The sequence below is a fragment of the Podarcis bocagei genome (genome assembly GCF_964188305.1).
Source record: "Podarcis bocagei genome assembly, chromosome: 1".
Classification (NCBI taxonomy): domain Eukaryota; kingdom Metazoa; phylum Chordata; class Lepidosauria; order Squamata; family Lacertidae; genus Podarcis; species Podarcis bocagei.
Genome location: NC_138125.1, coordinates 47,170,467 through 47,185,889, shown reverse-complemented (window position 1 = coordinate 47,185,889; position 15,423 = coordinate 47,170,467). Strand labels below are relative to the sequence as shown.

Here is a 15,423-nt window from a genome sequence, read left to right as displayed (position 1 = left end):
CTACTGTATTACTGACTTGTTCTTTTGTCAAGAAAGCATGATACTAGCATATTTTTTTACATTCAGGAGAACTGCTGTCCTGATCTTCTGCATTTCCAGAAACAAAGTTGTCTCATCCTTCACAAACACCTCTAATCCAGCAATTAAATTACACCACACACTGCAAGCCTTTCCAATTCACCAAACCAGATTTCCCCAGCAAGCAATAGTTTAGTATTCAAAATTATGCTGTCTACCTTATATAAGTAATAAACTTAATTAGTTTAGAGCAGGGATGTCCAACTTCCAAGAGACTGCGATCTATTCCCACTAAAAAAAAAACTGGCAGTGATCTGCCCACTGTATTGACCAAAGTTGCAGAGTTGTTAGACTTTTTTTGAGGAGCATTGATCAGAGTTGTTGAGCTGTGTGTGTGTGTGTGTGTGAGAGAGAGAGAGAGAGCATTTTCATTTGAAGGGTAGTCACAGAAGTGACACGAAAATGAGGCAAACAAACCACAATTTGGATCAACATATGTGAGCCAGCTCGGTAAACCATGGTTTAATCCAACTGTTACTTTTTAACATTATGCATGAAACAGACATTTATGTGTAACAGCCTTTGCCAGGTTTGTAATCAGTGTTAAAAACTCAGATATATAAGCTAGGCGCCAAATGGCTCCTTAAACCATGGTTTAAGCAAATCTCTTTTAGTTCTTCCCACTAAAAAATCAACTTTAAAAAGATGCCTAGTGGAAAAGCCTCATGACATATTTGTCTGCAATTTGGCAGATTTCTTACCCAGGGACATCTCTTTCATGTCGGCAGTTTTCAGACCTATTACCCACAAAGTACTAGAGGAGAGTAAGTGATTCCATTTTTAGACACTCCTAAACTGTAATGGCAGTCTTGCAGGAAAACCACCGAAGCTATCACTTCTGAGGTTTGGCAGGATTCATCCCCTTAGAAGGAGTGACCTTTGCCACCAAATTCTTTCCAATTCTACCCATAAATAAAAGTTAACCTTTAAAGGTGACCAGCAAAAAAGATTCCACACAGACTAAGTGGCTTGTAATTTAGCAGATTTTATGTAGTATATAGGACTTACTATGCCTGCAAGTTTTTGCAGAAAAGTGAAGATGTATCACTGTTTTTTCATTTCCCAATAGTGAACGTGTCATATTGGAGTTTAAACCAAATTTTGTGGTCTATGCACAACCTTGTTAGTTTCTTCTATTCCTTGCTTACATTGGCCAATTTCCATAAAACAAGGCAAAGCTTACAGGCACTTGATCTTCCCTATCCATACCAAAAACCTCTAAGAATGAGTGCAAGTATGCTTAGCACATTGTTTAGCCGTAAAAACTTACAGACAGCAATTTATTTTTCTAGTTATATTATATGCTAATCACTGCACAGCCTGCTGGCTGTTAAAGTTAAAGTTCTGGGGAAATGCTTTTTAAGTAATTGGATCAATTGTCTGACAAGCACAAAACAATTTAAGCTTCAAATACTTTTTATCAAGCTCAGGAGAACTGACTGGGGGCTGTTAAGATCTAATGGTCTTTTTGGTCTTTGTTGCTCTGGTTATGTTTGAAAAGCTGATCTAGGAGGATGACAAGAAAATCCTGCCCACTAGACACCAATACCCATTAGGGAAATGTACACTGCAGCAAAGCTCAGTTTACAAGTCAGTTGTTTTAGGTCTACAAACTGCTTGAAAGTTAAGTTCCAAGCCTTTATATATTGATGTGTTGAGATTTGCTACAATTACTCAAAGTAAAAAAAAGGCACCAAGTATGTTCCTAGGGACACTGTTTTTCAGCCATCTTGAAGCTGTACATGGACACCAAAGAAATAGCTATGACCTGAACCCAAATTAATCCAAGGTCTAAACTAGGGTTAGAGAACCTCAGGTCTAGGGGCCAAATGTGGCTATCCAGGCCTCTCTGTAAGCCATGCCCCTGCCCAGGCCACCTTCCAAACACCTCTGGCTCCACTCTGTCCTCAAGTGTTTTTCTCCTGTCAGGGCTGTGTCTCTGAACTGTAATAATGCCTCCGGCTTGTCTAAAGTGAGCAATGTTTGTGTGGGTTGGTGGAAAACACCTGCTAGCGTGGCTAGAATGCAGTCTACTGTACAAAGGTTAAGAGCACATCCACTGATTGACTGACTTTTGCTTCTCGCCATAACCACCACTGCCATGGTGGCTGCCAGAAAATTCCCCACAAAAGAATTCAGTCCTGATGTTGAAAAAGGTTCACCAACCCTCCGCTAAAACAACAATTCCCACCACCACCTCAAGTCCAGGAAATGTGCAGTTTAAGACCTGATTGCATAAAGTTCTTCAGTGAACACAGCTGATTTGGTCGGAAGTTTTCTTGCAGTTTGGTGGCTATGGGCAAATGCTGTTCCTGTGTGGTTTTGGAGACTTGCGAGTCATCACTGCAAGTTGCAGTATAGTAGTTGTGAAATGAACATTGCTCACGATGCAACTGAAAGCATTATTTAAGGCAGGTAAATGTTGCATCCCAGAAAACTAAGCAAGCAAACTGTAAGTACCAGAAAGACAGACCCATACAGAGCTTATCTTGTACCCAGCTGCCCCCCACCTGCCAGGAAGTCTCCTGGTGGTAGACATAGCTTTACTGAAGAAATGCACTGCAATGAAAGTATTGAATATATTCCTGCAACAACTAGAATCAAGTGCAAATACTGGAACTAAAGAAGCTGGTTTTCCTACTTGGCATAAACACACCTTTGAAAGGAGGTTGCTCATGCAGCCATTGCAGTTTAGCAGTAAAGCACAGAAGAGATGCACATGACATAGACTGAGAGGAGGTTTAAATGCTTTTGCATAGACATGCGATAAGCTCCTATGCACAATAGAAGCTTTTGATAGTTATGGTTCAGTTTTTTCATCAGATTGCCTTGCAGAGTTGAACATTATGGAATCATAACCTAGCTTGGAACAGACAAACACATTGTGGATTTATATTAGACACATGGGATTTACTTCAAATGAGAGAGAAGAAAGCCCTGAAAGTTTATTGGTTTTGTGAACTGCACATTTCCATTTGGTAAGAATGCAAGTTTTTTCAGTATCATTGTCTACGATTTAGCCTCTACAACTGCTGAATCCAAATGCAAGTCACACTTTTGCCAAAGTGACAGTCTAAGTTTGGAAAAAATGTATATTCACTTAATACAGTCCGTGTATAAATAGACAAAAAATTCTGAACAAGCACACACTGTTCAAGAGTAAGAACGTAATAAGAGTTCTTCCGAATCAGGCCAACCTGATATGTTCTCAGTGACTAACCAGATGCCTATGGGAAGCTCTCAAATAGGACACAAGCTGAACAGTGTCTCCCCATCTGTGATTCCCAGCAACTACTATTCAGAACCATACTGAGATAGCTACTGTGGCTAGTAGCCATTGATAGGTTTATCCTCCAAGAATTTGTTTAATCCTCTTTTAAAACCATCCAAGTTCATCGCTATCACTGCCTTTTTGTGGGAGAAAATTCCATCGTTTAACTATGCATTATGTAAAGTATTTTCTATTGTCTGTCCTGAATCTTTCAACATTCAGCTTCATTGGATGCCCTGAAGTTCTAGTATTATGAGAGAAGAAAAAACTTCTCCCTATTCACTTTCTCCACACCATCCACAATTTTATATCCCTCTATCACAGGCTTCCTCAACCTCGGCCCTGCAGATGCTTTGGGCCTACAACTCCCATGATCCCTAGCTAGCAGGACCAGTAGTCAGGGATGATGGGAACTGTAGTCTCAGAACCTATAGAAGGCCGAGGTTGAGGAAGCCTGCTCTATCATATCCCCCGTTACTCATATTTTCTCTAAATTATGAAGTTTCAAATGCTGCAGCCTTTCATTGTATCAGAATTGTTTGCTCTTAAACATATCACCTCCTCTAAAGTAAACAATGAAATAGATATAAGCAGGTTCAACATGGGCAACGTTTTCAAGCCATCATTGTTCATATTCTTTGCACAGCAACTACTGGTTTAAAAAGGAATGGGGTCTTTTAAATTTAGTGCCACAGTGAACTTAAAGGGGAGGTAACCTTCACCAACAGACTTTTATTATCTCTAAAATTATCTAGAAACACATCTCAACTTATGTTACAGTAAGCAAAGGCCAGGCTGATCTGTAGGAGACTGAGGGCTGTCACTTTGTGCCTTCAGACCCCTGAAGTTCCCAAATTTGCTCCTAGTTTCAGGATATTGCTGCATATGCCTCTTGTTTAGACTTTGGATATGTGCCTGCACTGCTGCAAGGAGAGAAAGTATACAGCAGCCTTCTAGGTGCTGTTGGGACTCTCAGCAACCATCAACTCCAGACAGCATGGCCACTGTTCAGGGATAATGGGAATTGTAGTCCAGAACATCTGAAGAGCACCAGGTTGGGAAAGACTGGTGTACAGCATAGTATTCAAATAAATCAGGAAAGTGTTCTTAAACCTGGGAGAAGAAAGTCAAGAAATTGTCCTTTTCACAAGGCATTTCAAAGAATAGCAAATTTACTTTGAATTCAACCAAGGAATGAATCTGTGATAGCCAAAATCACAATATTCATTTAATCTGTACCACATTTCCCTCTTCAATACACAGTATATTCACTGGCAATCAGTAGCATGCAACTGCAGTAATTTACTATTGCACTGTTTTGAATGTCACCATTCCTTTTTCCTCTTCCCCCACTCCACCCACTCCACTTGTGCGAACTTTGGAAGCGAAGGATTAGTCAAAGAATGAACGAACAATGTGAAAGACAGAAGGTCCAAAGGGCAAAAGTTCCAGCTATTTCTGGTTAACTGCTATCAGCATGATTTTATGATCCATCTTTACCAAGAAGAGTATCAGACAAAGTATACCAATCTAGCCATTTCAATTCCTGGATTTTTAGTACAGTGGTACCTCGGGTTACATACACTTCAGGTTACAGACTCCGCTAACCCAGAAATAGCACCTCGGGTTAAGAACTTTGCTTCAGGATGAGAACAGAAATCGTGCTCTGGCGTCACAGCAGCAGCAGGAGGCCCCATTAGCTAAAGTGGTGCTTCAGGGTAAGAACAGTTTCAGGTTAAGAACAGACCTCCAGAATGAATTAAGTATGTAACCAGAGGTACCACTGTATTCTGTAGTGCTTTTACAGCACATTTATTTGTTGAATATCTATACCACCCTTCATCTGAGGATCACAGGGGGGTTTACGATAAAGAAAACATCTCCCCGTCTCTCTCTCTTTCTCATACATACAAACACACACACACACATATATAACAGAATTTAACAAGTATAATGCCCTACATTGATGAAACTGCAGTTTCCTACTTCTTTTTTAAAAACCCTGTAATGCAAGCCAAAAAAAAAAAAAGCATGTACAGTGGTACCTCGGGTTACATACGCTTCAGGTTACACACTCCGCTAACCCAGAAATAGTGCTTCATGTTAAGAACTTTGTTTCATGATGAGAACCGAAATCATGCTCTGGCGGCGCGGCAGCAGCGGGAGGCCCCATTAGCTAAAGTGGTGTTTCAGGTTAAGAACAGTTTCAGGTTAAGTACGGACCTCTGGAACGAATTAAGTACTTAACTCGAGGTACCACTGTATAGAACTACCAAGAAAAGAAGTACAGGTGTTGTGGGACTGAACAGTTTGAAAATCAAAAACTTCCCTGACAAAAGATAAAGTAAACAGCTCTACCTACCTTTCTGCAAGAGCTCTCCCCCACCCGGGCTATCTTCTATTCACTTCATCTACAGCAACATGTGCTTATCTCTTGCCCCAAAACCATGTGCTTATGTGGCTGATGCAGCAACCAAACGCAGCTAAAAGGCAGGAAAATCTTATGAACGTGAACAGTTATGCAGAAATTATCAGAATGCCAAATGTTATGTCAATTGCTGTATTTCTAAGCGGCATGATCAAAAGATTTGGTATACACAGGCACAATTTAGATGCTCAACTACGAGCTTGCTATACAACAGCGTCGTAGCTGGGAATGAGCAATATTCCTCACTCCTTGCACGCACACACACACCATACGTACATACTGGTTCAATTAAAATATAGTTAGCTGTAATGACCCAAAAGGGAACAGTGGTTTAATGGTCAGCCAGGCTAACTCAATCAGCAGATCATGAAACTCTTAATCGCAAAGCTGTAGGTTTGAGCCCCACATTGGGCAGAAGATTCGTGGTTAGACTAGATGACCCTTGTGGTCCCTTCAAACTTGACAAGTCTATGATTCTATGATGCTTTACGATCCTGATTAGTAAACTAACTTCTATTTGTGGTTTGATAAAAGATTAAAGCGATCAATGGGTCTCATCATTGAACTCCCTGTAATCTACACATTCTTATATTTTAAAATTTTGTTTGGTTAAATTGCCCTTCTGTTCCCATATCATGAAATATTTAATACAGTTCATGATCTCAGTTTACTTTCTGTGGACCAGCACTATATTCATTAACTAGTACATTCTTTTCACAAGCTATTGTTCCAAAACACATTTCGCTTCTACACTGCTACTGCATCAAGACTACTGTAGCACTCCAATATGACAGCAGAGAGACAGGGCATCAAATTCTACTGCTCAGTACAGTTCTCTCTAGAACTCAAATTGCATTACCCTACTTGTGTTTTAAAATGGTACTTGAAGCAGTCATCAGCTCATAGCACCACAATTCATTTTATCCAAGCCAAAGTTTCAGATTTCCTAATCTAGCAGGCGTGTTGAACAACTGCTATACCATGGCTAAACCATGTCAGGATCATTGCAGGTTAACTTGCTTCCTTGCATTATTTACTTGCATCACTTCCAATGTACATACCTCATTATCTGCCCCCAAATTAGGAGGTTCTTCTGTCTAAATGAACTAGGCTTCATTCTGGGGCCAAAACAATATAGATTTTGTATAGATTCCATAATCTTCAAGTCTTTTTATGTTCTTTGCAAAATGTGCCCACCTATATAACTACTGTAACTCTTTTTTTTTTTTCTTCAACACAGTGGCTCAGGAAGTGAATTATGATCCTACAGATACAGTGTCCTCCCTCCTTTATTTTATTTACAACAGGAACTTAATTTGCACACGACACAGGAAGACAGACTAAAATGTAAACACGCTTCTCAGTACTTTTGCTTTTTAAGTATAGCAGGTTATTTCATCTTGCTAATGCTTTGAGCAAGGTAACATCCATTGTCAGTTGCGATACTCCAAAGAGTTGCAGTTTATAGCTAAGCTACAGTCCAGGCACTGCAGGTCAACAAGTGCTCTACTATAACATGACACTGACCCACCCTGCAGTGTTTGGCAAAATTTAGTTTTCATTATTCATTAATTAGATATTCAAGACCTTGTATCAATACCCATGACATTTTAAAAAGTATTTAAGAATTGATCAGTCTTACTAAAAACAGTCAACTGCCTTGCTAAATGATAGTCAGTTCTTTGGTTTTCAACATCTGGCTAACAGTGATTCCAGGAAGCTCATTTGCAAGAAATGATGTTGATGCCCGTTCAAGATTTGCCCCCAGGCTCTGGTACTTAGTAGTATATTGCCTCTGAACATGGAGGTTCTATTCCTAGCTATCAAGACTAGCTAACTGTTGAAATATCTATATAATGTGTATTTGCTTCATCCTTCTTACAAGAAGTCATCACCACATGGTTATACAGTGGTACCTCGGTTTTCAAACGTAATCCGTTCAGGAAGACCGTTCAAGTTCTGAAATGTTTGAAAACCAAAAACTCAATACAGAAGCTGCATGGAATGTTTAACTTCTAAGGAGTGTTCAAAAACCAAAGCATTTACTCCTGGGTTTACGGTGTTTGAAAACTGAAATGTTCGTCAATGGAGACGTTTGAAAACCAAGGTACCACTGTACTTGTCAATTCCCTAAGTTAATTATGCACTTCATGAAAAGGGATTTCTTGTTTGCCTTGAAAACTTGCCAGTTTTATTATTTATTTTTTTAATTTTGTATTATCATTTTTCATATCAAACATAAAACATAACTCACATCAACCACTTTGCTTAAAAATATCAAATCAAATTCTTATACACCACCCCAATATTTCCACATATTGCCAAACAGTTTTGTTGAATAGCCCGAAGCGCTAGATAGCATTGAGAGAAGATAACTGATAACATAATTGTTCGCATGAAACCACTTCGCTTTTTCCCTCAACTAAGCAACCACAATTTCTATTTCCTTACTAGGAACATGATATGACCTTTGTTAATTTCAGTAGGCTTTTTCCATACCTTTTCCAGAGCTAGTATTACCTAGAAACTTAGCTCAGTTGGAACTCTTCACGTGCACCTGAACTTTGGCTTTGCTCTGTGCAATGACTGCAGTGCCACTGCAGAAAAATTCAGGAAGCAATACTGGCTTAAGCTAAATGACCTCCTTAAAGCTAAAAGATGTTAGTGAAAATACAGAAACTTAATTGGTCTTCAGAATCTCTGTCCTATCTAATGCAAGTATATCCCTCTATTTGACCATTAATTAACCCTGGTGAGAATAAAAGCCTTTTTTTCCAAGAAAGCATCTCTCTCCAGAAATTGATCGTTTTTTGTTCCCCACAATCAACATTTGTGACAATGGCCAACACCCATCAGAATTCTCTTTCCTGTAACTAGGCATCCCTCAGACCCTGACACTGTTCAGTTTTCTCCCATAAGATTGTTCCATGCTCCACTCTTCTTTCTTCTCCAAGCCAACTCAATTCTATTACAGTGGTACCTCGGGTTACATACGCTTCAGGTTACAGACTCCGCTAATAGTGCTTCAGGTTAAGAACTTTGCTTCAGGATAAGAATAGAAATTGTGCTCCGGCGGCGCGGCGGCAGCAGGAGGCCCCATTAGCTAAAGTGGTGCTTCAGGTTAAGAACAGTTTCAGGTTAAGAACGGACCTCCAGAACGAATTAAGTTCTTAATCCAAGGTACCACTGTATTATAGGAGCAGACCTTTCCAACTTAGCTAGATCCTTTACCCTTGCCTCCCTTCCCCTTTTCCTTACTACTATACTTTTAAATTTTCTTTCAGATTATTCTGGTGTTCTCTTAGTAGGTGCTTTGTGATCACCATTAAGGGAAGTACTTTTTTTCTTTTTTTGGAACCACCTTAGGATGGTGAGCGGACTTAGGCAAGCCTTCTAATGTCATCCTTGAGCTATTTTTGACCAACCCATCAATGCTTGGACCTGGGTCCCTTAGGAAATACAGTAAACTTGAAAACTACCTGTTTTGGAGTGAACCCACCACACCCACCAAAAGGCTTCACACTTAACTCCAGCTAAAGCCTCAGTCTACAGCTGTGACATCACACAAACAGGTCACAGTGAAACTCAAGAGAAACTATTCTCTCTCTTTCTCAGGACAGGTTAACTAGTTGTGTTTTACTCCTTCTTTCTTTTGCCTCATTTCCTAAATATCACTGTCTTGCTATTCTTACATTGTCCAAAGCCTAGGCATTAGCATTTGAGCCCCCCCTTGGCACACCTAGACTCACACTGCAGCCCTGACAGTTCTCTAGTACCCTCCCATTTGCCATTTGTGACAGCTCTCTACCATCCATCCATTTCTATTTCCTAAATAGCAATTTTAAACTATTGGCACAAGAAGGGTGGATCTGGGTGATCTGTGAGCATTACTAAATGATTTATCACTTTGTTGGATAGCCTGTATTATTTTGTAACCATTTTATCATTCCGTACCATTGCAATTAGCACTTCAAGTTGCAAAACTATTTAAGTGTCTGCCATTTTGCATGAACACCATTTTATCCACATTTACAGTGGTGCCTCGCAAGACGAAATTAATTCGTTCCGCAAGTCTCTTCGTCTTGCGGTTTTTTCGTCTTGCGATGCACGGTTTCCCATAGGAATGCATTGAAAATCAATTAATGCGTTCCTAGGGAAACCGCTTGCCAGGCTGGCGGTGCGGAGAAGGGCTTTTCTCCGCACCGCAAGCCTTCAGGACAGGTACGGGAACAGAGGGGAAGGCGCGCAGCGCTTTCCCTCTGTTCCCGGGGCTTGCGTGGGAGGAGGGTTTTTCCTCCCCGCCGCCAACATTCAGAACAGCATTCTGAATGTTGGCGGTGGGAAGGAAAACCCTCCTCCCACCCCAAGTCTTCAGGAAAGCCATCCGATGCCGCGCGGCGGTGGGAAGGAAAACCCTCCTCCCACCCCAAGTCTTCAGGAAAGCCATCCGATGCCGCGCGGGGGGGGGGGAGGAGGCGTTCCCCCCCCGCCTGGCATCGGAGCTTCATTCCGATGCCGCGCGAGGGGGGAGGAGGCCATTATTTTAATTGTAGGCAATAGCTTGTTCAGTTTGTTCTTCTGTTTTTGGACTATTAACATAACGGCAGCACCTCTGCTTCTTTACAGAAGACGTACAGAGTGAAATATTTTGTGGGGGGATATATCACATATTTCTCCAAAAATACATTGTTTAGAAGATTTGCAACAATAGATTTTGTCAAATTGAGCCATTAACTTTTTTCAGGTGACTATCCCTAGGAAGCATACCTGTATCTATTATGAACAGCTTTCTAGACTTGCTAAAGCTGTATCTTATGCAGACACTGTTCATGAATTTTATTTTGTATGACTATGTTAGTTTTGTTATGGCTTATGCTTATGGTCAAACAAGATGTATTCCTACCATATTAACAGCTGACAGTGCCCAAATTATTTTCTTATCATTTGAACAATGTTAAGTATATGCTACTGAGTTGTTTCGTTTGAGAAAAGTACAATACATTTCAAAGTACAGATGTGAATTTCTATGAACATTTAAACCACATTAAGTGTGCATTTTTTATTTGGTCTATATAAAATATTTCAGCTAAACTACTTTTGTGTACTGAAAAGTGTGGGATAGTTAAACAAAAAAACAGTATTTACTTTTTTGCTTTTAAGACAAATGCTAAATCAAATCCCAATTAATTAAAGGTACTGGAAAAGTTTCTGAAAACTGCACTGCCACTATCAACTGACTTTACCTAGTCTAACACTAGCTTCCTGCTTCTTCAGTGGCAGAAACCAAGAATGCAGCTTTAGGCAAAATATAAATCAAAGTTAAATGCACCTGACACATTATTTTCTTGGGTGAAACGTAAGATCTTCTACATTACACAAAGCAAGGCTGCATTTCTATACACACTTACTTGGTAGTAAAGTCCCATTTGTATGAATATATTAGTGTGTTATGGTCAAATAAGATGTATTACTCAGCGGAATATACTTCTGAGCAAATATGCACAGAATCAGGCTATAAGCCTCACCACATTTCAAGATTAACCAATATCAGATATAAATATATGTTTAGTAGGAGATAAAGGCAGATAATTCATTTTAAAAGTGTAAGATATTAAATATACAGATGTCCATCAATAAAGTTTCCCACCAGAGAACTCTGTAAAGGCAATAGTTCTAAGCTTTTCAAAACTAGCAGAACAAAATACCCAGAACTATTCCTTCTGGGAATGTTGCAGTTTGCAGACGCAGAATTACAAAAAGTCAGTACAACTCAGAAGCATACCAGGTTTGCATGAGGGGGAAAATGTTGATTTAGTGATTTTCCACAGAACTGTCTCAGCTTTTTCCAAGAAAAAAAGAGAGACATTAGCCAGCCAAGGTTTCTCAGGAATTTTATAGTTGCCAAACTAGATGGCTTTAAAATTCTAAATAAGAATTTAAAGTTATAAAACATATAAGTAATGTGTAATGACTTACTATCCTTCATCCATAACTGTAATTTGCTATAATAGAGAACTACAGAAAATAACATTTCCAGTTTTTATAAGTCAATATATATCACCAAAAAAATTGTAATTATATTATTCTTGCATGAGAAGCAAAATATAATCTCAGAAGACAGTATTCAAAATGTTGAAACCTATTTGCTGAAACTTCAACATGTACTCAGCTGTACTCAGACAGGACAGTTAGAAGTAACACTATATTGGTAAGTGCACCTTTCAAGAAGGTTGACAACTCTCTGAACCTGCCTGAATCAGGGTGGACAGAAGGTAGATTTGGATCAACAGCCAGATCTTTGGTTATTCTGCAGTAGATCAGCAAAGATTTCAGATTCCTAATTGTTTAATAGTAGCAACTACAGAAAGGCAAGGTTTGACTAGGCAGGGAAACACCAGATCTGTACCAGTATCCCAAACACAAGATAATCTTCAGATAGGGTGCTCCCTGTAGATCTCTTCACCAATGCCAACAATTTGGTACGATGGTTGCATGGTCCTGCCATGCTTGAAACAGGAGTCTGTGATTACAGTGGGCAAAGAATGATATAAAGATAACCACCGCCCTTAACCATTACTAACTTGAAGAAGCAATATAGGTGTATATTGAGACCACGTGTTTCACTCCGCCCGCACATACACACAAATCTTTTAGTCTCTTTCATAATGAAGATAAACCTTTGATTCTGTGGAGGGCCTACACAGATAGAGAATCTCGGAAGTTCATTATTTTCCCATGCACAGGGCACTTCCACAGATAAAAAAAGCTTCTTCACTACAGTACTTTATCATCATCATAAGAGAGACTGGGCGAGCTGCATGGTCAGGGGAGGGAAGAGGCAACCGAAGATGAACCTTCACGGTAAAGAACATAAGAGACTTCTGGATTGGGACAAAGGCCCATTTAGTCCAACATTCTGTTCTCACAGGGCCAACCAGATGCCAGTGAGAAGTCTGCAAACAGGACCCAAGAACAAAAGCATTCTGCTGCCTTGCAGTTTCCAGAAACTGGTATTCACTGGTATGTTGTCTCTTCAAGCCAGTTAATGCCAGATGAGAGCTACGGAGTATAGAATATTTGAAGTCCAGAAAGACAGTTTACCTATATTCATCACTATGTTTAGACAGCAGACAATAAGGGAATTCTGGTATAGCATGCAATCTACTTTCATTACAATAGAACATTAGTTACAGCACTTGTTCCTATATAAGGCCCCTTTTTTAGGCAATGCAAGTGTGTGGAACAAGGGAGGTCATCAACAGACTAAACTTGCAATATATTTTCATTTAGAGTCATGAAATTGTTCTCCCAATGTAATATTTTGTCCAATATTTTATTTCTCCAATAAAATGTATTAGCCAATAAACGTTTGTATTGCTGATATCTGTTTTGTTGATCTGGGTATTGTCAATACCCTATTCCAGAGTACTCTAGAGCCTATAAAATCTTCAAAAATGGCTCAGGATTAAAAGACGTTATCTGAAAAGATTCATTCTCCTAAAATAGAGTAGTAAAGTTACTTAATATTGTATCTTCTGCCAGCAAGACTTTAGACAGAGCACTTCAAATGGATTGTTTGATGTACCAGTCCCCAATTGTGCTGCTTTAAACAGAGTGCAAGATAATATCAGTAAGTCATATCTTCCCACCAATACTTCCACAACATAAAAATCTCCTAAATTTAAGTAGTAGATAGGTAGCCGTGTTGGTCTGCCATAGTCAAAATAAAAAAATTCCTTCCAGTAGCACCTTAAAGACCAACTAAGTTAGTTCTTGGTATGAGCTTTCGTGTGCATGCACACTTCTTCAGACACCTGAAGAAGTGTGCATGCACACGAAAGCTCATACCAAGAACTAACTTAGTTGGTCTTTAAGGTGCTACTGGAAGGAATTTTCCTAAATTTAAGATTACAAAATATTCCACTTCCATCCCATCTCCTTCATGGACTAACCAAGGCTTGATACAGCCTCTTGCTCACTCCATGATGAAGAGAGCCAAAAAGCTTGGCTCTTTTTTTCTTAAAACTGTGTGTGGGCAAGTTGACAGGCTAGATCAGGGGTAGGCAACCTAAGGCTCGGGGTCCGGATGCAGCCCAATCGCCTTCTCAATCCGGCCTGTGGACAGTCCGGGAATCAGCATGTTTTTACATGAGTAGAATGTGTCCTTTTATTTAAAATTCATATCTGGGTTATTTGTAGGGCCTGCCTGGTGTTTTTTCATGAGTAGAATGTGTCCTTTTATTTAAAATGCATCTCTGGGTTATTTGTGGGGCATAGGAATTCATTCATTTCTCTCCCACACACACACAATACCACATGGTCTGAGGAACAGCCCACGGCTGAAAAAGGTTGCCGACCCCTGGGCTAGATAATATTTATGTGGGCTAGTAACTTTTGTGAGCTTATTTGCAAGGTTGAACACAGTAAGTCTTTAAAAACAATGCAAAAAACAAAAACAAAACCCTTGCTAGACTATAGCTTGAATTTAATTAAACCGGTATTACATTGTTGCAATAAGGTACCTAGAGTGTTTGCACAAATGATGCTCCAGGCAACACAGGGTAATATATATTACACACACTACTGAATTAAGAACTTAAATCTGATTAGGCAAATAAAACTTTGGAAGATGCATCACATCACTGTGGAAATTATTCTCCTTGTCTCTATGTATTTTCTATTAAAAGAGTGCAAATGTCTGAGCCAAGGAGGCTTCAGTGACAGAAAGTTTTCACTATGCATCTTGGCTTTGCCACTCTTTGTACAGAACTTGTGTAACAGCAACTTTCCCCACCCCACTGTCTATTTATCTGTAGATTAAAGAAGTTAATATGATAAAGGACAAGGATTGAACTAAGGAGGAACAGACAATTTATGGTTTTATTTTGCTCACATGAGTGATGTCACTGATTTAGTGTTTCCATAAAGAATGGCCAAGAAGGAAAGAATGGAAAAACATTGCAACAATCCAGCGGAAAAACTGTACAGATCAGCACTCTTTTACTATGTCAAACATTAAATAGCAGTTGGCCTTAAGAGACCTATCATGATTTTAACTACAGAACAAGCCCAAGGATTGGAGAAGTGAAATATGCGTAACATGCACACTTTTGCAGCAGAGAATAACCAGATACAAATGCCTTATGGTTCAACTGTATTCCTAAACATCATCTTTGCTAAAGATGCCACACACACAATTTGAGGACCACAAATGTTTAAGAGTGGCTGGGGAAACCCAGCCAGATGGGTGGGGTATAAATAATAAAATTATTATTATTATTATTAAGACAAATAGCTGATTACAACCAAATAACAAATCCTTATAAGTGCTTTTATAAGAGTCTTGGAAGACACAACAACCTACACATTAAACAGAATAAATTCTACCAGAAACTTTTAGAGCTTTATGAAAAATTAATGAGCAGGTTACATAAATCTTGTGGATGAAGGAGTTCTAGATGAGAGCTGCTGGAAGACATTACAAGGCAAATAGACACATCATTTCACAATAAGTACTCATAGAAAGGATAAAAAAAACTCGAGTATTTTGTTATTTGGAAACATGACACACAAACCTAGTATTTTATGATTCAGTAATTGTTGCACTTTGTATTAATATTAATCCTCTTCTTTAAAAAGATATACA

The 15,423-nt window shown here is 39.3% G+C and overlaps 1 protein-coding gene across 6 annotated transcripts in view; it reads right to left on the bottom strand.

The window, feature by feature from the left end:
* The window catches only part of NUMB (NUMB endocytic adaptor protein), a 62,175-nt gene that overhangs the window by 45,486 nt on the left and 1,266 nt on the right, over positions 1-15,423 (bottom strand). The gene's annotated exons all lie outside the window — the stretch shown is intronic.